Source organism: Vigna umbellata, chromosome 3 (assembly GCF_029865625.1).
Source record: "Vigna umbellata cultivar VRB3 chromosome 3, Vumbellata_1.0, whole genome shotgun sequence".
NCBI lineage: Eukaryota > Viridiplantae > Streptophyta > Magnoliopsida > Fabales > Fabaceae > Vigna > Vigna umbellata.
In genome coordinates, this window is record NC_142167.1 from 18,232,458 (window position 1) to 18,260,438 (window position 27,981).

General features: G+C 34.6%; 2 pseudogenes across 1 annotated transcript; both read right to left on the bottom strand.

Moving 5' to 3' along the window:
• Positions 1 to 3,773: 3,773 nt before the first annotated feature.
• LOC148201776 (mediator of RNA polymerase II transcription subunit 4 pseudogene) lies at positions 3,774 to 12,324 on the bottom strand (annotated as a pseudogene). The gene is made up of 2 exons (XR_015784864.1): positions 10,793 to 12,324; positions 3,774 to 4,205 (listed from the first exon to the last, which is right to left on the bottom strand). The product of XR_015784864.1 is annotated as a mediator of RNA polymerase II transcription subunit 4 pseudogene (transcript).
• Positions 12,325 to 16,086: 3,762 nt separating this feature from the next.
• Positions 16,087 to 17,568, bottom strand: LOC124844409 (E3 ubiquitin-protein ligase RDUF2 pseudogene; annotated as a pseudogene).
• Between the last annotated feature and the right edge of the window lie 10,413 nt (positions 17,569 to 27,981).

Sequence of the window (27,981 nt, forward strand, 5' to 3'; positions counted from 1 at the left end):
GGTTATGTTAGTAATATGCTTATAAAAATGTGTTCTTAACATTTTTATTTAAATTTCGACAAGTCATTAATTAATCTTTTATTATTTTTTCAAAAATTTTAAACTCTTTAATTAGTATATTTTAGGTGTTTATTCCTTTAAGACTAAGTTAAAATTTATTAATACTTTTGTCATGTTGGATCAGGGTTCTCTAATCACGTTAACTATCAATTATTTTTCTCACAAATTTAAAAAGAAGTAATGTAACCTTTGTTGTGGTCATATATGCTTATTGTTAGTTGTCACTGGATCAATGTTGTCACTTTAGATTAGATTAAAATACTTAATTATGAATTGAATTGTTTTAAAACATTAAAATACTATAAAAGTTAATTGTATTGCTATAACATTATATGTTGTAAAGATATTTAAAAACTCTTATTTTCTTATACTTTTACCTTTAAACTTTAAAAAAGTCGATAATTTTGTAAATATTGTGCTCTCTCATATGAAAAGAGATTGTGTTTGTAGAAGACACTTTGACTTTCAATAATAAATGTAATTAATTTATCACGAGTATTGTGTTTTTTATATTATGATTATGGGTTATCCCTTGAATGAATCTTAGTTCATAAGCTTAATTACCTTAATTAACTTTTATCATCGTGATAATTATACTTTAGATATGTTCTTTAATTAATTAGCTTTGACTTCTATTAATGATCTGGTCACCTAGACGTTGTCTTTGCAAATATGTTATCATCCAAGTCTGCATACATGTACGCCAAGTACATCTCTTTCTAGGTGGCTAAGGTGTAGTCGAAAAAATGTACTACATCAGTTCCCTAAGCTTTATATGCTATATGTTAAAATCTTTATAGTGTCGTTATGATCCTTTGGTTGTTGTCGTCCTATAAGTATAGTAGTCCCCTAGCCTCAAGAAGCATAATGATAAAAAGACTTGAGTTTGTAGTTATTAAGGATGCCGAAGTTAATGGGACATTTTTGGAAAGTAAAAAGTTATGACCTTTGACGTTAGATTTGTGGAGATTTGATAGTTAGGATTGAAGAGGTGAGAGACAAAGAGTCTCTACAATTTGATCACTTACTCTAGCATTTTTTTCTCTATTGTCGATATATATTTCAAGAGTCTTCAATGTCTTAGTGTCGACTAGTATTCGATATATCTTCAAGTAGTTCTAATATGTTTGATAGGGATAACCTAGAGGCGAATAGTAGTGAGTAGTAAAAAAGGGAAAATCATTATCTTACACAACTTTATTTATTTTCCTTCCTTTCTCGCATCATTTTACAAACTCACGAATTAGAAAAGGAATCAAACTACCCAGCATTCATTTCTCTCCTCCTAACCATAATCACAACAAAGCACTGCCCATCATCTAATTCATTTATTAGTAAGGTTTTTCATAAATGGATATTCAGTTTGTCCTTGAAATTATTTAAAAAATAAATAAATTTTATTACTATTTCAATCTTTTATTTCTCAAAAGTCCATAAAATACTGTCAAAAAATCTTCAATTCAACTCGATTCAACTTTACATTCACCAAATTATTTTTGAAGCCTCAAACAAAATATCTACAAAAAAAAAATTAGTCTCCATATCCACTGAAAAACCATTGTATTGGTCTTAAAAGATTCTCCATTTCACTTCATTTACTATGTTAATTTTTCGTTTGATCAAATGTTATTGTTTTTTTTTAAGTTTAGTAACATTTTGAAATATCTTTATAGTGTGTGGATAAAAAGTTTTAAGAATGTAATTAAACTTTATAGAAAATTTAAATTTTTTATTACAAAATATGTTGTTTGGATAGAATTTCATTAAAATATCTGAATTATTTAAAATTAAATAATTTTAAATTTCCCTTATAAAGTAAGAATATTCTTCATATTTGCATATTGATGATTTTCTCTTCATATATTTCTTTGACTCGATTTTGGTTGGGATATTATTAGCTTAATTGAGACTAAAACATTGTTGATATGACTACTTTTTAATTTGTCAACTATGATTGTTTTGTAGATGTTAATAGAAGTTACCTTGTGATTTAAATTGTTTGAATGATTTTTTTTTTTATTTTGTTATAAACTATTGTTATTTCTTCTTCCATTGGTTAGAATTTTTTCCACCAATATTGATAAGACTTTTTTTTATATGTGAATTAGATTTTTTTTTCTATTGACATCTATTGTGACTATTTTTATGTGGATGTATATGATGATATTTTTTATTGTTGACACATATTTTATTATTTATCAATAGTTTGGCAGGATTTTTTTTTCTAATGTTAACTTGAAAAATTTTAATCATGGATTGTTTCTTACTATTATAATCTGCGGAATTTTCAACATATATTCATCAAAAAGTTGAGAAAAAAAATCGCTTAATCATCAACATCATAAAAATAACCTTAATTGATGTCAACTTAAAACAATCACAGTTCAAGAAATTTTTTTGTAAATATAAATTTAAAAAACTTGACCAACTTTCATTGAAAAATAATATGAACCAATAATAACTAAAAAAAATCAGTGATGCAGAATTTTTGAATTATTTACAATTATTTCATATTTAAACATTTTTTTGCATTTGGTGGTAATTGACATTGTTTATTTAAATGAAAAAAAAAACACTAAATTTCAACAGTCTCATCCAAACCTTTTTTTTAAATACATAACTCGAATTCAATGTATTTAAATATTTTTAAAATTGTGAATATGTTAAAAAAACTAAAAATAAAAATAAAATGTTAACTATAAATTATGCTTTTAAATGTCAAATTAAAATTAAATGTTTTTAGCCGCTGCATTCAAAAAATACGTACAAAATTCTTCATTTAAAAATTAAAAACACAAAATTAAATGCATGTTATAAAATCTGTTTTTTAATATCATGTTAGAATAAAAGTATATTTCAAATTAAACGTATGCTCATGTTAAGAACGTAAATAAGTAAAAGTATAAGTATGGAAACATGATGGCTTATTGACTAGATAGATCTTCTTCGCTGTATTGTCTTGATTAATTTGATAAAATAAAAATGTGAAAGCGAAGTGATTTTGTTAGTTCTACAAATGTATCATGCATTTTGTTCAAATAAAACATTTGAAAGAACTATACCAAATCTCATAGTAGCATGTTTTGTTTGCTTGATTAAATGCAAGACATTGCTAACAAGATTCAATAAAGTTTCAAGTCAAATCTTTTACTCAAATATAACATGTATAAAAAGTTTAAAAACTACTTTTACAACTCATAAAATTTAAAATCTTATTCTATTACTTGCATTTTAGTCTACATAATTAAATTTTATACCATGAAGCTCGTGCAAATGATGAAAACGAAAGTAAAGATGAATTACAATTACAAATTGTACAAGATAGAGATGGAAAACGTGAAAAATAAGAAATGTAAGCAAAAAGAGAGATAGTAATTTTTTGCTGGTAATCTATATATAGCATATCACTAAATTAGAAATTAATAACAATAAATTGAAATAGAAAACTAAATTAAAAATAACATAACGTTATATCCTGAGTCTTAAAAAAAGTTAAATAACAAGTCAACTTTTACTTAGCCATGTTAATTAAATTACTGTAAGTAACCCACATATACGAGAGTACTATTTTTCATTCCCAAGCGATGGTATAGTTTGTGTACATGCAAAGACAGAATTGATAGCACGTCACAATGACAAAACTGACTATTTATCCTAAATTTTAATGTTGAACTGCTCTTGATAAACTTTAAGTAAAAGTTAAAGAATGAGCATAAATGAAATTTTCTGCTGTGCAACTTTTTCTTCGAATTTCATAAATGAGGTTCCATCGTTTGAAATGCATATGTAACATAAGGTTGAAATCCAAATCATACAATGCCAACCTCCAAGGATTTGATTACACAAAATGCATCATAAAAATCCTTAACTCTGCTTCTGAATTCTAATTATCCAAAAACTCTTTAAATATTCTCCTATATTCTCTTAAATAGACTTGAAACCAATTTCCTAAAATTTCTCACTAAATACCTTCTCAATTCCCTCAACAAGACTGCAAAGCACATTCCAGTGTACCCACCAGAAAAAATAAAATTTAATCATTGTCTTACACAACAGATTTAATACAAACATGGGGGCATAGAATTGAAATTAAAGAACTACCCATACATTTTCAAGATATATCTGATCCATGATCAATGAGATACCTGAAAACAAAAAACAAATACAAGAATGTCAGCATGGAAATCAAGAGATACCAGAAAAAAAAAAATATAAGCATGTCAGCATGGAAATTAAGATGGAAAACAAAACCAACTGCCCGCAGTGCGACCTTATCACTATGCCCTAGACATATAACTGCTTTATTTCATAAATACAGAGGAATCCACAATCTGAAATCAAGCTTCACCTTGATTTTAGCAACAAAAAAGGGTAGTTTTACGAGGGAGAGAAGTGGAGGAGGTAAGCAACTGATACAAACTGTTTGTAGTCTTGTAGAAATTACCACAAGGAATTGGACAGTTAGAGTTACTGTGGGTTTTTGTGAAGGACCATACTATTGTAACACAAAATTACAAGGCATTCTTTCCCTACAAGCCTTATCCCCTTTTCCTCTCATTTCCGTACCAATAAGACAATCACCACGAAAGACGATCCCACCAGGATCATCATTTAGATCTCAGTCTGAACTGGATTTTCTCAGCTTTCACCCTCCCAACCCACGAGTATGCCCTCACCTAACATCCATGATAGACACGTTTCTCCCTCACATACATAGTAGGCAGATACTAGTACACAAACATAATACATAGGCATACGTATATACACACATAATACATGTATCACACATGATTTTGATGAAAGGTATAGAATCTTAGAATAGCGTTTGGGTTGGAGTTTGCATTGGCTAGCTAGCGTTATTATACGGGGCAGGGACCTTAGGATCAAAGAAATTGGGTTTGCATTCGCTAGCTAGTGCTTGAGAGAACATTCATTGCAGAACAAATAGGGCATGTTTTTTCATACGTGAAACTGTCACTGCCACCGGGTAGTTGTGCTGGTCCTGCCTAAAGGAAAACAAAAGTCCAGGACATAAAAGCAATATGTTGCTCAAGGATCTGAAATCTGAACTTGATTTGGTTAGAAGTACTAGTTAACAGGGTAGTTTCACCCTACACCTCCATGTGTTTATTCGTGCACCCCATATAAAAGAAACTTGCCGTTACACTCTTTATCAGGATTGCACAATCCAAAAGTAAAAAATGGTTAAGAAAAAACAAAAGCTTCCGAATTGCATAATTCAAAAGTCATTTGACTTCCGGATTGCACAATTAGAAGTCATTTTTGGCTTGCAAATTGTGTGATCTGAAAGTTGTTTTAAAGGAAATAAATGACTTCCAGATTGCACAATCCAAAAAGGGCAAAATGGAATTCGTTTATATAGGTGTGCTGGAAAAAAAAATATGGAGGTACAGGAAGATGCTGCCCCTAACAGGTTGTTGTTTTGACATTTATATTATCGCTCAGATCGATCCACTGCAACATCTCATGGATTCATATATTTTCTCATTACTTAACAAAGGATGAAAATAACTAAATATGGCCACACAACAATATACCAAGACATCTGAACATGTACACTTTTTCATTTACGATTATTAAATTAAATTAGCCTTTAAAAAATATTTACCATCGCTTCTCATCTACCCTAATATAAAAAGAGATGAAGGATGGTATAGATCTCTACCAAGGAGATGGAGGCTATTGTATCAAATAAAAAGAGACACTGACAAAAACAAGTATACAGGCATGTCTCTTCCTTTGTCTTACACTGTAGAGTACACTAATTAATTAAAATCTCAATCCATGTATCATATTCATTCGCTGTTGGGAATGATATAGGTGCCCCGGGAATGATTTCCGGTTATCCCAAAGAAGAAAACCTCCGCAGGTTTATTATAGAAAAAGGAAAGGGTAACTGAGGAAAGGGTGAAGCTTCTAATTGTTTGTACACAGGGTAGCTGAGAGCTTTTTAAAAGGTTGATGTAATACCTATAAAAACAGGCCATATATTTTAGAATTGGGAGAGTTTTGGACATATTAACCGTATTTACTTGACTAAATGTCTAGTGTGAAAAGAGAAGCTTACTTGAGTATGTATGTACTTTACATGTTTTTCTTTTCAATGGAGTTTTGGACATATTAACCGTATTTTCTTGACTAAATGTCTAAAGTGAAACGAGAAGCTTGCTTTTCTTTTCAATAAAGAGGTAACTTCAGATATTCAAAGTTTCTTCACCTTATTCTTTGAGCTGTTTGAGTTCTTTTGTTAGAGTTTCTCTCTACTTTTGTATTATAATTTGGTCATATAATATATATATATATATATATAGTCAAATGTGAGATCTCCAACACACTTTACACTAAGGATCAGGCATCTCAAGCACAGGAGTAGATATTAGTGACATGCTATGCCCAACAAACCTTATTATTAGGACAAGTTTTGATATCATCTCAGAAAGTGAATTTAAAATCTAACTCAATATTAGAAAATTGGATTGCAAAGTGACTTTTATACCCCCTTATGTATTATAATTTGACCATATCTTTGGTTGATGTAAGATCACCAACACTATTATTAAAAAAAACTCAATGCAGAAATAGTATTCTGCAAATAATTGTAAACAGCCACTCAATCAAGAAGGCATCAGGAGAAGAGGAAATTTTAAGGTTATTTAAATCAAAAGTGATGACAGATATTTTCCATTCTGTACTACAAAGACAGAAACACAGACATTATAAATCAACATCGTGTTGCTTTGTACGCTAGTTTCCTTTTAAGATTTCTTCAAATCATTAGAGATAAGCAAAACAATACTTAGCAACTAGCATGTTAAGTGGGATATTATTTAACTTGAATATAGTTCCAGCCTTCCCCGCAAAAGAATAGAGCCAAAACATAATAAACGTCAAAGACTGATAAACTTTAAATCTCAACCATAAAAGACTTGTGAATAAAGCAACTAGCACGTTAAGTCACCACCACTTAGCACTAGTAGAGCAAGACAAAAAGGGAATGCTTGGTTAACTTCAATTTCAATGGCAGTGTCTCAACAATAATATGAAGAATGTCCTAATTGAGCAGTGTTTGGTAAACATCATTCAAACAAAAAATGCTGCAAATTAGACCGATGTGCAAGGAAAAACAATATCCTAAATAATTGATACTGAGACTCGCTCTACAATACATTAATTCTTAATGGTGTTGTTAGGGGTTGGAAAGTATATGAGAGAAGGAGGTATAGGAGAGAGAGAAGGGGACCGAACGGTAGACAAGGGGAGCAACCAGGCCAAACGGTAGATGAGGGGGAGCGACCAAGCCGAACAGTAGAAGGCGGGGAGCTAGTTGGCCGAACGGTAGATGAGGGGGAGCAACCAGGCTGAACGGTAGAAGGCGGGGAGCGAGTTGGCCAAACAGTAGACGAGGGGGAGCGAGTTGGCCGAACGGTAGACGAGGGAGAACGACCAACGGTAGACGAGGAGAGCGCCCAGGCCGAACGATTGGAAGCAGCGAGGCATCCTAACTGCCGCAACAGTTAGGATGGGCGGGAAATATTTAGTAATTATAGTAAATAAAGTCATATCCTAGGGAAATATTGTTAATTACGATAATTAGAGCAGTATCCTAGGGAAATATTGTTAATTACAGTAATTAGAACAGTATTCCAGGAAATATTGTTAATTACGGTAATTAAAGAAGGTAATAGAAGACCTGAAAAAGGACCCTAACTCGCATCCATCTTTTACTTTGGAGCATGACCGATTGCACTATAAAGGAAGACTTGTGATTTCAGCTCAATCGGCCTGGGTACCTAAGCTGATCGCAGAGTTTCACATGACTCAGACAGGAGGGCATTCAGGGGTTTATCAGACTTATCGTAAGGTGGCGCAATCACTTTATTGGATAGGAATGAAGAAAGCAGTGACTGAATTTGTTGCGAGCTACCTGGTATGCCAACAACAGAAATATCTGTCATCCTCTCCACAGGGGTTGCTGCAGCCTTTTCCCATACCCAACGCCATTTGGGAGGAAATAAGTATGGATTTTATAGTGAAGTTGCCTAAATCCCACGGGTATGATGCAGTATTGGTAGTGGTAGACCGTCTCAGCAAATATGGACATTTTGTACCCCTGAAACATCCTTATTCCGCCCGCACCATAGCTGAAGTGTTTATTAAGGAGATTGTTCGACTGCATGGGGTACCAATATCTATCGTTAGTGACAGGGATCCATTGTTTTTAAGTATCTTCTGGAAGATGAGCACAGCTTATCATCCTGAATCAGATGGGCAGACCGAGGTGTTGAACAGGGTATTGGAGGGTTACCTGAGATGTTTTTGCTCAAAACAACCAAAGGGATGGAGTTCAGTATTACTATGGGCTGAGTATTGGTACAGTACTAGCTACCAAGAAGCGGCGGGGTGTACTCCGTTTGAAACAGTGTATGGGAGATCTCCCCCTTCTTTGCACAGGTTTATACCAAGGGAGACCTTAGTGGAAGTCGTCGGCCAGGAGTTGCAAACAAGGGACGAAGCGCTAAAACAGCTGAAATTTCATTTAGTCAGGGCTCAGGAAATGATGGTGAAGCAGGCCGATAAAGCAAGGAGACCAGCAAATGTGGAGGTGGGAGATTGGGTGTACTTGAAGATCAGACCACACAGGCAGACCTCGATGCCGTCCAGACTGCATCCTAAGTTAGCCGCTCGGTACTTTGGACCTTTCCAAGTCACACAGAAGATCTGAGAAGTGGCTTTTAAGCTACAACTACCAGATACCGCACGGATACATCCAGTTTTCCATGTATCCCAATTGAAGAAGGCAGTGGGGGAAAGAAGTGTGGAGAAGGAATTGCCAATAGATTTGCAGGTGGAGGGACCGTCTTTCTGGCCGATCAAAATTTTGGATAGAAGACAGGTACAGTAAGGGGAGGACGAGGTGCAACAGGTGTTAATAGAATGGCAAGAGGGGGGCCGGATGGAGCAACGTGGGAAGATGCCCTGACCATTAGAGACCAATATCCAGATTTCAACCTTGAGGACAAGGTTGATCATCAGGCGATGGGTAATGTTAGGGGCTGGAAAGTATATGAGAGAAGAGGTACAGGAGAGAGAGAAGGGGACCGAACGGTAGACAAGGGGGAGCGACCAGGCCGAACGATTGGAAGCAGCAAGGCATCCTAACTGCCGCAGCGGTTAGGATGGACAGGAAATATTTAGTAATTGCAGTAAATAAAGTCATATCCTAGGGAAATACTGTTAATTACGGTAATTATAGCAGTATCCTAGGGAAATATTGTTAATTACGGTAATTAGAACAGTATTCCAGGAAATATTGTTAATTACGGTAATTAGAGCATTATCCTAGGGAATTATTCAGTATAAGTTAATTACAGTAATTAGAAGTATATCCTAGGAAAATAATAATTATAAATAATGCATTGACGCTATGGTTTAGGACATGCTTTTGATTTGTGAGTTTTGTAAGAGAGGTTATGCTCTCAGGTGACTGCAGGAGGTTATGCTCCCAGTTATTGTTTGTTTTCTTTGATTCAGTTATTTCTTTCAATAAAAGGAGACTTATTCAGCCATTATCTATTGTTCATTGTTTGTGAGAGTGTGTCAAGGCTTGTTCTAGTTACGTCTCCCACTCATAGGTGTGACTGCAAACTCACTTCTAAATGAACATGGCACTTATAATTAAGCATCAAACATATCAGCCTGTAACAATCACAGATTAAGCCTCTACAAAATATATCCACAACAAACTAAAGGTAAAAGCATTGCGTAGTATCTTTTAACATCTATCACTCCTTCCATACCAATAAGGAAGAACATCAAAATCAACGAGAACTAAAATACTCCACAAATCAGAAGACACAATCAAAATCATCAAACCCTAGGACCAAAAATAAGAAAGCGATGAGAAAGTTAATGAGTATTTTTAAATGAGAGAACTGAGTGCTAATAAAGGGTGTGAAAATGGGTGAGTAGAAAAATTTCATTGAGTGCTGCATTCTCAGAGGGTGGAAGAGTGAAAAAGGTGGTTTTGAAATCACTGGTGAGTATCTATGATGATGAAAGTATCCACAAGAGAGAAATGGTTACTACTTACAACTCAATACAATTTTATGACTAGTATAGATGAAGGAGGAATGGTTAACTGAGGAATGAGCAAGTAAAAGGTGGCAAATTCTAGAGATAGGATTTGCTTTATTTATCAAAGTAGTTACTTTTCATAGAGAAAGTATTTTTATTACACAAAAAGATGTTCACACGGTGCCTCATCACAATTTAGTACAAAAATGTCTTAATGAGCAATCCATTTGTCGTGGTAAAAAAGTAAATTAATAAAACAAGATAGTAGGCTGATATAAAATGTATATTCTTTTTCATAGTACTATATAGCAGCTTACATTACCGTATACGTGCAGTGCTTTTTTTTTTATAGGCAAAGATATAGGTGCAGTGCTTATTGAAATATTCGTGGTTACAAAGAACTGACATGGTTTGTGCTCTCTAGAGCCTAAAGCAGAAACACTAAGCATTCAGCAGAGGATTATATTAATTACACAGAAATACCAAAAGGAACAACAAGGCGATGAAAAGTTCTTATTAATTCTCGACCTGTCAATCCTGAAAACATCATGTTAAAACCAAATTCTTGAGAAACAACTGACAGAACATACATATAACATATGGGAGTGATACAACAGTCAAGCTCAAAATCTCTCACCTGTACAGTTATCAATTGGAGATTGAGCAGTTTAACAAACTTGTCAATCTTCATCATAAGAGCTGGCATCATCACTACTATAGTCACTAGTGTCACTTCCTCCAAGGTCCAAATTAACTGGCTGCACTTGAATAACTTCTGGTTGTTTGGGCTGAGGAATGTGAGGTTGCATTTGTTGCTCTGCAAATCTCGATATTTGAAGCGAGTCCATAGGAGGCAATGGCACAGGATCTCCTGGTTTCCACCCAGGCGGGGGCAGTGGCAAATCAATAGGCAACTGGACAGGCATTCCCGGCTTCCAACCAGGTGGCACTGGAGGCAGCATTCCTTGAAACGCGGACAAATTTGGAACTGCATTAGTATCCATCTGTGATGGAGGCTCAACAATAGCTTCAACAATTTTCTCCTTGGATTCGACTTCTTTAGGCAATCCAACATCAAGGTCGGCAAAATTATACAACTGAGAAGCTCTCATTTGCTCTTCTTGCGGTGCAGGTGGCAATGCTCCACGAAGAGGAGCTTGGCCGGCTCCAAATTCCGGTGGTGCAAAGGTGGTGTAGCTTATCTTGTGGGCATACGATAATATATCTGACAGCTTCAACTTAGAAGAGACAGTTGATGAAGTCATGGAATCATCATCTCCAGATTTCGATCGCTTGGAGCGGCGATAATCAGAGTAATCATCGACAAGTATGTCTAGGCAGCACTCAGCATCTTTGAGTTTGTTAGAAAATGCTAGTAGCATTGAATCTTGGGAACGAATTTCACGGTCCATCTTCTGCTTGGCATCTTGGAGGTCAAGAATCTCTTGGAGTTCCGCAACAGCTTCGAATATTTGGGTTTGGAGAACAGTAAAGAGGGAAATTATTTCTTTCACAGTAGACGGAGAAGAGTCAAGAGGGGTAGATGAATTAGACGAGAGGAAAGTTGGAAGGGATCCACGGAAGGCAGTGACCCAAAGAGACCGGTTAGGGGAAACTTCAAAGATTTTGGAAGTTAAGGAAGCCATTTGGAGAAGAAGTGCTTGGGCTCTGGGAAGGGGTGGGAGGAGTGAAAGAAGAGCAGAAGAAGGGGTTGAAGAGTTGCGGTCTTGGGGTTGCTGGGTCTGTGTTGGAGGGAGCTTTGGAGGGGTAGGGTTCGGAATTGAAGGAGAGTTAGGGTTTGCGAGCCCTAGCCTAGCAGGGGACTGCACAATTTGATGTTGAATCATCTTGTGTATCTGGAAAACAATTTTCTATGAAGGGATGAAGAAAGGTTATTCTGTAGGTTGAAGAGTATTGTAACTTCAAGGCCCACACAACACTTTATCCATTCACCAAATCACGGGGCATAAAAGCATTACTCGCTGCAGAAACACAAGCGGGACACTATCCTCTGACAGTTACAGGAGTTTTACATGCTGACCTTTGCTAAAAATCCATAAAAAAAACATCACCTGCAAAAAGTTTTAGTACAGTCAAAATATAGGATAATCAATTCAATGTTAAAAAAGAAAAATTCATGCATCAGCTGTAACACAGCATCATAAGTTATAAGGAACAGGGATCATAACTAATGAACACAGGTACATCACATAGTGTACTATAGGATACCTAATCCTCCATTGGTCAACCAATAACCCGACAACAGTTAAACCACTGAAGGTTATCGTAATGACGTTCGACCACATAGCGTGGTCGACCACTTGATAACCGACCGTAATAACATACGACCACGTGGCGCTCTCGACCATTTGAGGCTCGACAGCCGCATAAGTAATGTCGCGACATGAGGCATACGTGCGACACGTCGTCCACTTAGTTCGGCACGGATGATGATCGACATACAGGGTGCGACATCGTGATCTAGCGGTTAAGCAGTTACACACCTTGACTAAACAACGCCGCGAATCACGGCCATATATCATGGAAGTAATTGACTCGGTGTCAGCACACGATTTGACGGTTACAACTTCTAAACAGTCAACTTCAGTAACTGACCGGATTTTCAGGTAAACGGTTTATTATGCTGATTTAAATATACAAAGCGCACCAGAAAAAAGGTACGTTTTTTCCCCTAAAAGAAAATTGATTGAGATTTTTCTTATTCGAACAACACCCCTGTTGACTTGAGCGTCGGAGTGCCTTTGCAGGTACCCAGCCCACTTTGCTCACGAGAATCAGAGAAGAGAGAGAGAAATACAACATAGTGAAAGCAACATCGACAAGAAGCAATGCAGAGTTATTTGGTTCGTATCTTGGTCCCTACATCCCTACTGAAACACTTACCTTTTTAATTAATCATAGTATATGACGTATACTTTTTCTCCCAAAATTATTAACATTGCTTTTCCTCTTACGCAAAGTAAGTATTATTAATTAGCATAATAATTCTTTAACAATATATTTTGATAAATTTTAATATGATTTATGTATTATATGATTGGTTTATATTAATGTTTATAATTATTATTATTAATTATCACGTAATTTTGAATTAATCACGTAATAATACATAAATAATGTTAAAAATATTGTCAAAGTTAAATAATTCATTAGGTTTAAATAATTTTCTAACTCTAAATTGTAAAATATAAGATAAGAAAAAATTAAAATTGAAAAATTAGGTATATGGTGGGTAGGAAATTGAGGAGAAGTGTAGAGTTTTGAAGACGACACGTGGAATTGGAAACTGTAGAGGTATTGTGGTAGCAGTGCCACGCCTTGTTCGCATGCAGAAAGATGTAACCATAGAAGCTCACAATCATCACCGACACTGCCACCATTTCATTACTGACATTGTTGACATATAAAATTAGATATAAAGAGAGAGAGATAGAGATAATTTTATCTTGTCATGTTACATTAAACACAGTTTCTTTTTATAATATGAAATAGACGACAACAAAGAAAAAACAGTGCCTTTAGTTAAAACAAAAAATAGAATTTAAAGAAGTATGCGACATCAAACATATCCTTAAACTCTATATTAATTTAATATATTATACAAAAAAAGAAAATTATTAATGCTATGCTAGTAAAGTGAGCGATTCATTTTACTTAAGTATAATTGGTTAGTATTATTTTACTGCGGAAACGTTTCGGACTGGACTGTCTATAAATGGCATAGGAAAAAAGAAACATTTGATGATTAAAATTTCGTACAACTATATATTTTATCAAATAAAAAAGTATTACAATAGAATGTTTAATTATATAGGGACAAAAGAAAATATAAAAAAAAAGTATAATATTGCATATAATAGTATGGCTATAGTAAATGATTAATTCCTTTAAGAATGTAATTGATTAACGTTCTGTAAATACAATTACTTTCCCGCTTAAAATCATGATTCTTATTTCAAATATACAAATTTAAAATTATTTAAAATAGATTTAATTTGGATTTTGATAATAGAGTTCAGTTTGACATACCATGTTCATAATTTGTTAATTTTAGTTAGGTTTAATTTTAGTTTTTGGTTAAATTAATTTTTTTTTGTCTTGAGTTTTTAATTTTGAAAAATTGAAATAATTAACTCTTCCTATTAAATTAGCTTAATGATATTAAAAAACAATTGTTGTATATTTTCAATAACATGTGTGATTTAACATTTTTAAAAAGAAAAATTATAAAAAAAAATTGTTGAAGCCCTACTTAAATGGCATGTTTGATGTTGCTATTTTTCTTCTTCCGTGTTCTTTGTCTCCTTCAACATTGTTTAACTTAGTTGTTTTTCTTCTTTAATGTTATTGATATTAGTGGTTTGTTTCCTACAACATTTTTGTCTTCGTTCTTGTTTTTTTTTCGACTCTTCATCATGATTGTTGGTTTTGTTCAACATTATTGATCTTTGTTGTATTTCAGTGTCGTGGTTGGAGTATTTAAGGTATGTTAGTGGGTCATTCATGTTCGTCTTTCACATGTAATGGGTGGTTGATGTAAAATTCTAGTCTACTTATTGTCGTGGTGGAGGATCGAGAAGTTTATGCATATCACCCATTTGGTCATTATGGAGAAAAATTAGTTTTGAGAACTGCAAAAACTATTAAGAAGAGAGGAAAACAATTTTAAGGTTGTCCTAAGTATAAAGTATAATATTGAAATTTGTGTTATTATTTATGAAAATAGATTATTGTTGAAATTTTGAATTGTTGTCGTTGTTGTTATTTACAAAGTATAAGTGAAAATGTTGGTTGTAATTACTTCAGATGGTGTACTAAAGATGGATTGAGAAAAGAATTATCACTGTCAAATGCGAAGAAAGAAATATCATTTTCGTTAAGACTTAAGAAACAAAAGGTGATAGGACGATTATAAATAATTTGAAAAAATTAGTTAAGATTTTTCAAAAATGAATTAAGGTTATCATAGGAGTGACTTCTCTTTTCTATGTCATTAACATAATTGTACTTAATTAAGTTAACTTCATTGTAGTTAGGATGTAAATCTTTTTCACTGTACTTATTTTAAGTTAATTTGATTGTAGTTAAGATGTAATGTTTATGATATACAATTGTCAGGTCTAATGTTGGTAAATTGTTTAACGTAATGTTTTTCAATAAATTCAACAATTTCAGAACTATAAAAAACAGAGAAATCGATCTGGGACTTCCGATGAAAACTGAATCCTCACCTAAATTATTAAACCTTAACTTTAACATGGTTTAACTTCATAACAGTCCTAGTCTAATTCACAGTGGGGTTGAAGAAGGATCATAGCTTCATAAAGTTGCTTCCGAGTTAAAACTCGCTAACTACTTAAACTTCGTACTTAAACTTCGTCTACCAATTTCAGACTTGCTAGAAAGTTTTTGGAGACAGACAAAACGTTGGATGTTGGGAATTTTCTAGCTCTGTTATCCACTACATTCTAGACACGTGGCAAGTGCATCGGCTGAAAAATCTAAGCACATGAATCAAAAAGGGAACCCATTATGTGGAATCCACGGCACAATCTGGGCGAATTATCAGAGCCACCTGAATTGAGCACACCCATAGGAACCAAAAGAATTTAAAGAACAGTCTCTATTTCTTAATTCATCATGCAATTGACAAGTAGCACGGTGATATGAAGGGCAAGTGCTGCACAAGGTATTGGAAATTTGAAATTAGAGAATTTCAGATGAATTATGGTTTACAAAGCTACATAGAACAATAATTTAGATGATGCTGTTCATTCCAATTGCATCTCCTGTGCAGCATCCTCCTCCCATTCTCATTCAAATTCCCAATTAATTCAAAAGGGGTCACATTGGTAAAAACATTATGGTTCTGGGCTGCAAGTTGAAAGAAGCATCTAAAGATCACAATCCTTAAAGAATCTTCAGAAATAATGGACTAACGTAATATTATAAACAAATCAAATAATTCAGTCGGCGGGGAACGAAACATTAATCATGTTTCACATTGCCAGAGAGTCACTGGTGCCAACTTGATAGCACACAATGTTTGATCCACGTAACCAAAAAAATAGCACATTTCCAATACTAGTTTCCTAGTATTGGAAACTAGACTTTCTTCTATTGATGCAAGTTACATGCTATGTACAGTATGAATCTCATGACCCAAAGTTAAAACGATTGAAAGAGTATTGCTACTGTTTGCAAAATTGCCATCACCAATTAATCATCCAAAACAAAAGTTCTGCTATGTCTCCGTGAGCTTCTGCTGAAGACTGAACTCACACGACTACGGCTTCTACTCACGGAACCATGTTCAGAAGATGACAAAGACGAAGAAGAGTTTCTAGAACCGATCCTTCCAAAGAATGAAAAGAAGCTGCGAACAACCCTACCAAATCCTCGACTCTCCCTAACCCTACTGCTTCTCACCGACCGAGAAATCCTCCTCGGAGCTCCGTTCGTGTTCAGTCCCCCGTCCATCTCCGTATACACCACCGGAAAATGATTCTCTCCGGCCCTGCGTCCGCCAGAAAATCGACCCACGGCGAATCCACCTCCTGGAAGCCTCCAGATAGTCAACCCTATCGCCTCCTCGTCGATCTGACTCGGAGCCCTAGTTTCCAAATCGGAAGGAAGCTCGTGGCGGCACACCGGACACGAGTTTCGCATGGAGAGCCACGGGAGGATGCAATCGGAGTGGTAAATATGCTTGCAGGGTAACTCACGCGCCTCCGCGTGGAGCTCAAACGCCTCCTTGCAGACGGCGCAGTGCGCCTCGGTCTCGACCTGTGCTTCGCCGATCTCGACCGTCGGCATGGACTCGATCGCCGCCTTGGACGCCGGCGGGTTCTCCGGGCGGCCGAAGCCGTTCATCTCGATCTGCGCGAACTGCTCGAGTAGGCGGTCGAAGCCTGAGCCGAGGAGGAACTCCGACATGGTGGGCGGGAGAGGACGGAGGCCAGTGCCGTCACCGTCGTCGTAGAAGAGCTCAAAGGTGCTGGCGCCTTCGTGTTCGGCGGCGGTGTCATCGCCGGATCCCCGAAGAACGATAACGGGGTTAAAGGGGGAGCGGTTGCCAGCGGCATCGCGACGGCGGCGGCGGAATCCCTGTCGGCGGAGCGAAAGATGGTCGTCGGGGAAAGGGCTGAGACGGTGGCGCGGCGAGGCTTCGGCGCGGATCTCTTCGACGAAGCCACTCTGGCAGTGGGGGCAGGCGATGGTGGCCTGCGACGAGAGATGAACGAAGCGGGTACAGCTGTAGCACCAATACGACGGCGTTCCGTGTTGCGTGTCGGAATTCATGTTTTTGACGAAACGGGAAGAGAGAGAAGGAGAAAGAGTGCGTTTGGGGAGGGTTGAAGGGGAGAGCGTGAATATAAATGAGATTAGAAGAGCGTGTGTGAATGCGAACTGCAGAGGAAACGAGCAACGTTTGCGTGTTTCATTTCCCACGCGTTAAAACCTAATCTCAACATACATCCAAACTTCTCACTTCTTCTAACTTTTTAACTATTATTTCATTCACTTATTTCTTCCTACACTCTACCAACACTAATTTTCTTTCGCACTTCAATTCATTCTCTTATAAGGCAGTCAATCCTAATTTTCCATCCCTCTACCATTTTATAAATTAACTCACTTACTCAAATTCTATACTAATTTTATAAAATATTTCATTTATTTTTTCTTAATATTTATTTTTACTCTGTACTTTTGATTGTAGTATTTGTTTATTAACTTGTTAACAGCAAATTTTTTAAAGGTTTGATGAAATTAAGACAAAAAGGTAACACTTAATTTGAATACAAATAAAATTTAAATATATTCAAGTTGAGGCATTCTCTTAAACTCTGTATTAGGTTATTGTAAACCACATTGACTCTTGGAATCTAAAATAAACTATAAATAAGTCAAAATTACAGCTAGGAAAGGATTTTGAATGTTAAACGGAACCTGAGAGAATAGTTTCCTAAAATTAGGAAAGGTAGGAGATTGTTAGATTAGTGTTATTGGTGACTTGCAGAGGAAGATTAAGAATGGTTTAGCGTTCTGAAATTGACATAGAATAAGTATTTTTAATTATAATAATGACTGTGTGAAAGAGACAATAAGAATGACATTATAAAAATATAAGTATTTTGTTTTCGTTCATATGTAAAAATTGTTTATATACAGAGCATATTAAATAATTGGACTGAAAGGGGAAGGAAAGGAGGCAGAAGGAAAGGAAGGGCAAGAAATAAGAGTGTTGACCATTGACCGTTGACTGGGAGAGAAGAGACGCCCATTTTGATTTGAATGTGAAATTAATTATCATTTAATAAAATAAAATAAAAGTGTTTATTAAATGTGTTACTGTTGGCAGCAGAGTGGTTTATGATAAGATTAGATGCCTTAAAAAAAGGAAAAAGGTTGTGTTGTGGTGTGTGTGTCTTGTGATGTGGTTTGGTGTCGACACTTTTCCATTACACAACTCTCTCTTATTGACCATCGTGCCCCACCACCGTCGCATTTTCCATGTTCCCCACTTCCACGCTCCCTTCTTCGTTTTCTTACTTCTTTCCTTTCACTTATTTTCCATTTTTATTTTTCTTAAAAGTAATAATATTTTTACAACCATCAAAAAATAATACTTTTATTTTTGACCTTCTTGCTTTCTTTTTTTTCTTCTTCAAAACACGACTAACCACACCGATTTAAAATTAGTTATTTTGAGAATTTAGAATTTTACTCACGTGTTGAATACAACGGGTTGACCATGTCTGATTCTAGATCGTTTTTTCATTCCGTATGGCATAAGGTGTGACGATTTAATATCGCGTCTGACGTAAAAATACTTAATTTAAAGAATAAGAAAAGTCAAATGTATGAGTTGAGTTGAACGAAACCGTGGAACATGATTCAACAAAACGCAATGTTCAGTGATTATTAATCAGCGTTTAAGATGACCGTGGTGTACTTGGAGGAACAACACAATGCAATGAACCATGGTGGATCAGTTACTCATTATTACTTTCCAACACTTTCACGGATGATTAATTCATAATTAATATGTAAGTGATCGAATTTTAATTTATTAAGTGTATAGTATAAAATATTAACCGAGCGGTTACAAACAACCAACCGGATATTCAGGTAATCTGTTTATATCTTATTCTGTTTATATTTTATTGGGCTTATATCATCTTAGGATCCATGAGGTAAATTATAAATACAAAGCCAGGGTCAAAGGCCAGGTACGTTCTACTTACGCATTATTCACTCTACGCTACTCTAAAATACTCAATAGTGATAACCATTCACTAGATATTCAACCAAGAGCCGAGGCTCTTCAAATCACACGCCTAACTTGGGCGTCGGAGTACCTTTTGCAGGTACATCCCCTCGTCAAGAAGGAGACCGATCGGTTTGCGCCAACACCGATCGGCCAACAGGAGGAGTTTGGAAGCGAGCGAGCGGCCCAGACGCGTCAGCAGGTTAGTCTCTCGGTCCCTAAAAGTATCTACCGAAACATTTTGGCGCCCACCGTGGGGCCGAGCGTCAAACCCAACGGCGACCACGAGGAGCATGGAGGAACAACAAAGCTGAACGGTAAAGCCCATTCCCTATGAAGCACTCTACATGAATCATCATCTCTACGTGAAGCGTCGTCAACAAGATAAGTATTTTTTGAAATATGAATATTTCATAAAATATCTAATTGATAATAGATATTATAACAACTATTTTTATGTTAAATATATAGTATAATCCATAATATATTATATGATATATGATATATAATATAGTATATAACTATAAATATAGTTATTTAATTATTATAACCGAAACATTTTCTGGCATGATTAAAATAGTCAAAGAAATTGTTGTGTTAGAGATAACTATCAACAACAATATTATAAAATCTCAAGACGGTTTTGATACCTTGTTTATTATCTGTATTATTTTTTCGGTGCAATTCATAATATCTGGTAACCGAATCATTTATTATACGGTTATATACCATAATATATATCATCATGAGAATTTTAACAAGACAACATCTTGAAAAAATATATATCAAAATCTACGCCATCAACTATGCAAGTGCAGACTAAGATCTAGTCATAAACGGACTTCATGAAATTCAATTAACGAAGGGGAAGTCTCCTATTGCAAACACTGATTGCCAATTTCGTCAGCAAAGTTCATAATTAACAATCGTCCAAGACCGAGCGGTAAATCCCTCTCGGGAGAGAGGTAAAACCCTCTCAAAGTCGAACGGTAAAGCCCGTTCCCTAGGAAGCACTCCTAGGTCGAAGACCGAGCGGTAAATCCCCCTCGGGAGAGAGGTAAAGCCCTCTCAACGACGAACGGTAAATCCCGTTCACTAGGAAACACTCCTAGCCCAAAGTAGAGGTAAAACCCTCTCAAAGCCGAACGGTAAAGCCCGTTCCCTAGGAAGCACTCCTAGGTCGAAGACCGAGCGGTAAATCCCCCTCGGAAGAGAGGTAAAACCCTCAGACGAACGGTAAATCCCGTTCACTAGGAAACACTCCTAGCTCAAAGCAGAGGTAAAACCCTCTCCAAGCCGAACGGTAAAGCCCGTTCCCTAGGAAGCACTCCTAGGTCGAAGGTCGAGAGGTAAACCCCTCTCGGTTAAAGTCGAAGGTCGAGAGGTAAACCCCTCTCGGTTAAAGTCGAAGGTCGAGAGGTAAATCCCTCTCGGTTAAAATTGAAGGTCGAGAGGTAAATCCCTCTCGATTAATGTCGAAGGTCGAGAGGTAAATCCCTCTCGGTTAAAATTGAAGGTCGAGAGGTAAATCCCTCTCGGTTAATGTCGAGGGTCGAGAGGTAAATCCCTCTCGATTAATGTCGAAGCTCGAGAGGTAAATCCCTCTCGGTTAAAGTCGAAGGTCGAGAGGTAAATCCCTCTCGGTTAATGTCGAGGGTCGAGAGGTAAATCCCTCTCGATTAATGTCGAAGGTCGAGAGGTAACTCCCTCTCGGTTAAAGTTGAAGGTCGAGAGGTAAATCCCTCTCGGGTAATGTAGAAGGTCGAGAAGTAAATCCCTCTCGGTTAAAGTCGAAGGTCGAGAGGTAAATCCCTCTCGGTTAAAATTGAAGGTCGAGAGGTAAATCCCTCTCGATTAATGTCGAAGGTCGAGAGGTAAATCCCTCTCGGTTAAAGTCGAAGGTCGAGAGGTAAATCCCTCTCGGTTAAAATTGAAGGTCGAGAGGTAAATCCCTCTCGGTTAATGTCGAGGGTCGAGAGGTAAAACCCTCTCGATAAATGTCGAAGACCGAGAGGTAAATTCCTCTCGGTTCCTGTTGAAGGACGAGCGGTAAATCCCGCTCGGTTAATGTCGAAGGTCGATAGGTAAAACCCTCTCGATAAATGTCGAAGACCGAGAGGTAAATTCCTCTCGGTTCCTGTTGAAGGACGAGCGGTAAATCCCGCTCGGTTTATGTCGAAGGTCGAGAGGTAAAACCCTCTCGATAAATGTCGAAGACCGAGAGGTAAATTCCTCTCGGTTCCTGTTGAAGGACGAGCGGTAAATCCCGCTCGGTTAAATGTCGAAGACCGAGAGGTAAATTCCTCTCGGTTCCTGTTGAAGGACGAGCGGTAAATCCCGCTCGGTTACTGTCGAAGGTCGAGAGGTAAAACCCTCTCGATAAATGTCGAAGACCGAGAGGTAAATTCCTCTCGGTTCCTATTGAAGGACGAGCGGTAAATCCCGCTCGGTTAATGTCGAAGGTCGAGAGGCAAAACCCTCTCGACAAATGTCGAAGACCGAGAGGTAAATTCCTCTCGGTTCCTGTTGAAGGACGAGCGGTAAATCCCGCTCGGTTACTGTAGAAGGTCGAGAGGTAAAACCCTCTCGACAAATGTCGAAGACCGAGCGGTAAATTCCGGTCGGTTACTATTGAAGGTCGAGCGGTAAAACGCTTTCAGTTCCGCCAACGCATCCTCCCTCAAACTCATCAGTCCTATAGTTAACCACGGCTAAAGCCGACCGCTTAACTCGGACTTGGGGGGCATAATGTATAGTATAAAATATTAACCGAGCGGTTACAAACAACCAACCGGATATTCAGGTAATCTGTTTATATCTTATTCTGTTTATATTTTATTGGGCTTATATCAGCTTAGGATCCATGAGGTAAATTATAAATACAAAGCCAGGGTCAAAGGCCAGGTACGTTCTACTTACGCATTATTCACTCTACGCTACTCTAAAATACTCAATAGTGATAACCATTCACTAGATATTCAACCAAGAGCCGAGGCTCTTCAAATCACACGCCTAACTTGGGCGTCGGAGTACCTTTTGCAGGTACATCCCCTCGTCAAGAAGGAGACCGATCGGTTTGCGCCAACACCGATCGGCCAACAGGAGGAGTTTGGAAGCGAGCGAGCGGCCCAGACGCGTCAGCAGGTTAGTCTCTCGGTCCCTAAAAGTATCTACCGAAACATTAAGCAATTTTTTTTAAAATAAATTTTACTTAAATTCACTATCATCACATGTTTAATACATTATCAGAATTGTTTTGATGGATATTTAAGTCTCTCGTACTCATACTATTCATTATTGGATTTTTCTCCGCCTTTATTGAAACGTAAAATAATCTATCGAAAATCTCAAAGACTGATTTAAAATATATAATAATATAATAACGTCATCAATCACTAAAGCCAGAGAGATACTTGTCTCTACCAAGATTTTGTATTGGTAGAACATAGCGGGTAATGGACTATTCTGTATATTTGTTCAAATCGTTCTGGTAACAATAGAACAGAATAAATATATTTTGTAATTTGTGATTTACTGATATATTATACATGGCAAGTGATTTTTATATATCTAAATTTGTATTAAATATATATGTTTCAATGCATAAAATATAGTATAGTTAGAAATAAGGAGTTGGATGTGGAAATAAATAAGAAGCATGTGAACATGAACAGTATAGTCTATTTTTTGGTGTGTAAAAAAATTTCAATATTCAAAATTACGGAAGTTATATGATAACTTTTATATGTTAATTGGATTAAGATTAATATTGACAATATGTGTTGGAAGTTTTAGAGAAAATTGAAATAAATATGTAAATAACTTTTTTGTTTTCTTTAGTTGTGCAAACATATTATGATGAGTTTATAGGATAATTTATAATTTGGAGCACACTTAAAAATAGTGGTTTCAAGATTTTTGATGGAAAAGTAATTTGTTTTAGTTTGTCAAAAAATTTGTATTACGTGATTTTTTAGTCTTAAAAAAGGTGACACTGTACACACTTGTAATTTTGTAAGTTAAAAGTTTTTTACATTTTCTATAAAAAAAATTATTATGCTAATAAGTTGATTAATTTGATTTTTATTTATAGAGAATCTTACGAGTGATTTAATATTTTACTCGTGTATTTATTTCATTTTTTTTTAAAAATGTATAATTTGTCTATATATTTGTATGAAGTGTGATTATATTTTTGTGAAGTGTGATTTTTTATTGTGTGGTTTTCTATGATTTGTATTTTTCTCTTATTATTTTAATAGATTTTTATGTGATAATAAATAATAAACTAATTTTGAAGTGTCACAAATGATATCTAATATGAATTTATTTAGAAAAGTTACAATAAATAAATATTTTAAATTTTTAATAAATAGTTTAAATTATGATATATATTTTTAATTATTAATATTTTTAAAAAACATGTGCTGAAATTTAATTCAGAGATTATTATAAATTGAAAGTATTTACATAAAATATAAATAGAAGGAAGACTATTGTATACTACTAACTGAAATAATATGTAGAATTAAGCACTCAGAAGAAAGAAAAAAATATTATATTGCTTGACTTATAGATTGATAAAATCAATTAACATATTTATTTATCTTCATGCATTTATTTAACTTTTTTATAATAGAAATAGTTAGTCTTTATTTTGAAAATGTAATTTTTATCATGAGTATGTTTTATATTTTATTTTTTTTAATAAATTTTATGTAATGACAAATAATTGATAAATTTTGAAGAATTAATATAACTTATATATCAAATTTCATATGATGATATCTAATATACATTATTTGAACTTATAGAAGGACAAAATCAATTAATATATTTTAATTTAAAAGAGACTTATTTATAACTATAGTTTATCGATTTTTATGATTTATTACTTTAGTCTCTAATCTTTAGAAAAAAGTTTAAATATAAGAAATAATTCAAAATTATTCTTTTTTCAGTTTTAAATTAACTTAGTTAATTTTTTTTTCTTTTTTTTCTTTAATAGTACTATTTTCCAATAATCTATTGTCAGAACCCTTAAAATCCCAACTTAGTGAAATATATGTGTAAGCGAAATGGGTGTTTGAAATTTAGAAAGTGGAAGACGGGTGTGTGATGCAGATTGGACGAACGGTTTTGACGGTAGGAGTAAAACTAAAACTTTCAAATTTTCGTGTCACTTCTCTGCATGCACCATTCATCTTCAACCTTCTGAATCTCCTCCTTCTCTCTACCATCTCCACCTTCTCTCTAAGAAAATCTCATCTTTCCTTCTTCCGATCACCCCTCAGGCACCGTTTGAACTTCCCTGGCGTCAAGGGCTTTCATTTAAACCGATTGAGCTGTGGTTCTAAGCCGGTGAGTTACTTTCTCCTTAGTACATTCGTTTCTTTTCACATGCAAACTCATATTTCTGGTTGCATGAGTGGACCATCTTATTCTGAGTATTTATGGTCTTCAGTTTGGTTTAGTTTCTTAAAGTGTGAATGTCGAACATTAAGGTCTTTGGCAGTGGTGAGCTATATTCTGCATCTGTGAGCGTTCGGTTACGTTTAGAGGTAAGGGAAGCTTATATAATTTGATTAAGATTCTGTTTTGAATGGTTGTATGTTTGTATGATACTTTGTTTGATTATTTGATGAATATGAAATATTCGTGTTACTGCATGTTTGGATGTGTGGATGGATGATTGATAAATGGTGTGAACTGAGTTGAAATAGGGTTTGATCTTCAAACTGCAGTATTCTGAGTAAATTCTGTAAGTGTGGTCGAGCTTCTTCATGAAAGTGTATGGTCTTAACTGAATTCTCATGCTTTAGGGATCTTGTGTGAGAGTCATTCTGTAATACTTTGTAGAATTATGTAAACTGTAACCAAGAGTCAGTGTTGACCATTCGGTTTTCCTTTGAGCGTCCGTCTAAAATAAATTCTTCTTCTGGAGAGAATTTAGTTAATGACGATCGTTTTATATTATTAGATATATGTAAATGAGCGTTCGGTCTAAGTATAGTTCTTCTTTAGGTTTCTTAAAGAATTTAGTTAATGTATTCTATACTACTTAAAGTTGTAGATGTTATCGTTATTTTTCATTAAAAATAAGTGCGGCGTAATTATATATATATATATATATATATATATATATATATATATATATATATATATATATATTCCTTCATTTTATTTAAGTTTAGTAGTATTCGGTCTTAGACCAGCTCTCGTTCAATAGTGTTCGATTTCTACAGTACTCTGTCTTAAACAAAGCACTCGGTCTCGTCTCAGTAATCTATTATTACCGTTTTATTTAAATATTATATTGCTTGACTTATAGATTATCAATTAACATATTTATTTATCTTCATGAATTTATTTAACCTTTTTATAATAGAAATAGTTAGTCTATATTTTGAAAATGTAATTTTTATCATGAGTATGTTTTATATTTTATTTTTTTTAATAAATTTTATGTAATGACAAATAATTGATAAATTTTGAAGAATTAATATAACTTATATATCAAATTTCATATAATGATATCTAATATGACATTATTTGAACTTATAGAATGACAAAATCAATTAATATATTTTAATTTAAAAGAGACTTATTTATAACTATAGTTTATTGATTTTTATGCTTTATTTACTTTAGTATCTAATCTTTAAAAAAAAAGTTTAAATGGGTCATTTTTGTTTACGAAATAATTCAAAATTATTCTTTTTTCAGTTTTAAATTAACTTAGTTAATTTTTGTTGTTCCTTTTTCTCTTTAATAGTACTATTTTCCAACCATCTATATCACTCAACTCTCTTCTTTTAGGGTAAAACTATTAAGAACGGTGGTTAAATTATGTTTCTAGAAAAGTTTTATACTTAGTTTGTCACTTCTATAAATGTTTCAAAGTAAAAGAATTTAGGTAAAAAGAGAAAAAAGAAAGATTAAAGATTTTGTCTTGGTGACTAACATATTTACCAATGTTATTCCTCAATTGACCTTATGACTTACATCCAACTCTTTTTCTTTTTACGTATTTTTTCTAACAAAATTCTCTAAATTACTTTGCACAATGACTCAATACTCACTTTCCAATTATTCTTTCAGCGATAGTTTATTTAGGTTTTGTATACTAACTAGTATGCTATGTAATAAAAGTCTCTTTAAATTTTGAATTCTTACCGTTATTCTTAATTACATCATAAATATTTCAAACTTTGTGCTATATTTTATCTTTTCAGACTGAGGTTTTCTTGAACTGAGATCGTCTGAGTTGTTGGTTCGAAATAAGGTACTTGTAAAAATACTTCGACATTCAACCAATCTGGGTTCAATTTCAGAGGTCAATGCTCCTTATATTTTAGAAACTAACATTTACTTTAAGGAATTTACCGATTTATACTACTCAGTATCAGGCTTGACACTATCGATGTAGTTAAACAGGACCCAAGTATGGTTTAATCCTGATTTATAACATGTTTACTCTTAATCCCCACTTAAGTGGGTCTTCTGTCATTCTTGTCTTATTTTGTCCATGATATGGTCTGTTTGCGAATTTATTATGGGGAAATTTGGTGGGTTGGAGAACTGTGTCAGTGGTGGAAGGCAGGAGGAGGGTGGGTAGTAGTGGACGTTGTCACCGTAGGTGATGGTGGTGGTGTGTGTTGTCAAATAACAGAGATTGGAAGATTTTTCTTTTTTTCTTTTTCTGATGTTTCCTTTTTTAAATTCTCTGTATAGCATAATGTATATCATATTTATTGAGATAGCATGCTTTTTTATAAGTCAAAATTTGATTTTTAGAAAGCTAAATTTCGATCTTCAATTTCTCAAATATTGGAATTTGGTTATCTGAAAAACAACTTTGTATTTGTGTTCCAGGTTAGAATTCGGTCTTTGGAAAGCTAAATTTCAAACTTCAATTTTGTCAATCGGACTAGTCGAAATTCGATTCTTGAGAAACAGGTTTCCAAGTTGAGTTTCTATTTTCTTTTTGTTCATTATAAGTTGGAATTAAGTCCTCGAGCAGTCAAATTTTTTGTTTAATATTATGTTCAATTATGTCAAATCTTTTATGTATAATTTGTTTGGATTCAATATAAAAAGTTTCTATTCATTTGTACATTTTCAATTTCATTATTACAAATATATACGTCTATATATATATATATATATATATATATATATATATATATATATATATATATATATATATATATATATATAAAAATAGTTGTTTTGTTACTGAAATAAGTACACTAACCACCTTGTTGCACTTTGTCGAAGATTTCTAAGTAGACACTTAACCAATAAAGGTGTTTAAGTATTGTCTTTGCGTTAGAATGCATGTGAGAACATTCATTGAAAAGTTGGATTATTGGAACATCTCCTAAGTAATGTCAGATTAAACTATATTAAAAGAAAAAATGTTTTTGACACGTTTATCCAACAAAGTTGTTGTCAAGTAGCATTTACTGACATATTGAGTCATTAAAACATCTACAAATGTTAGAGCACTCTCATGCTCACCCGATAAA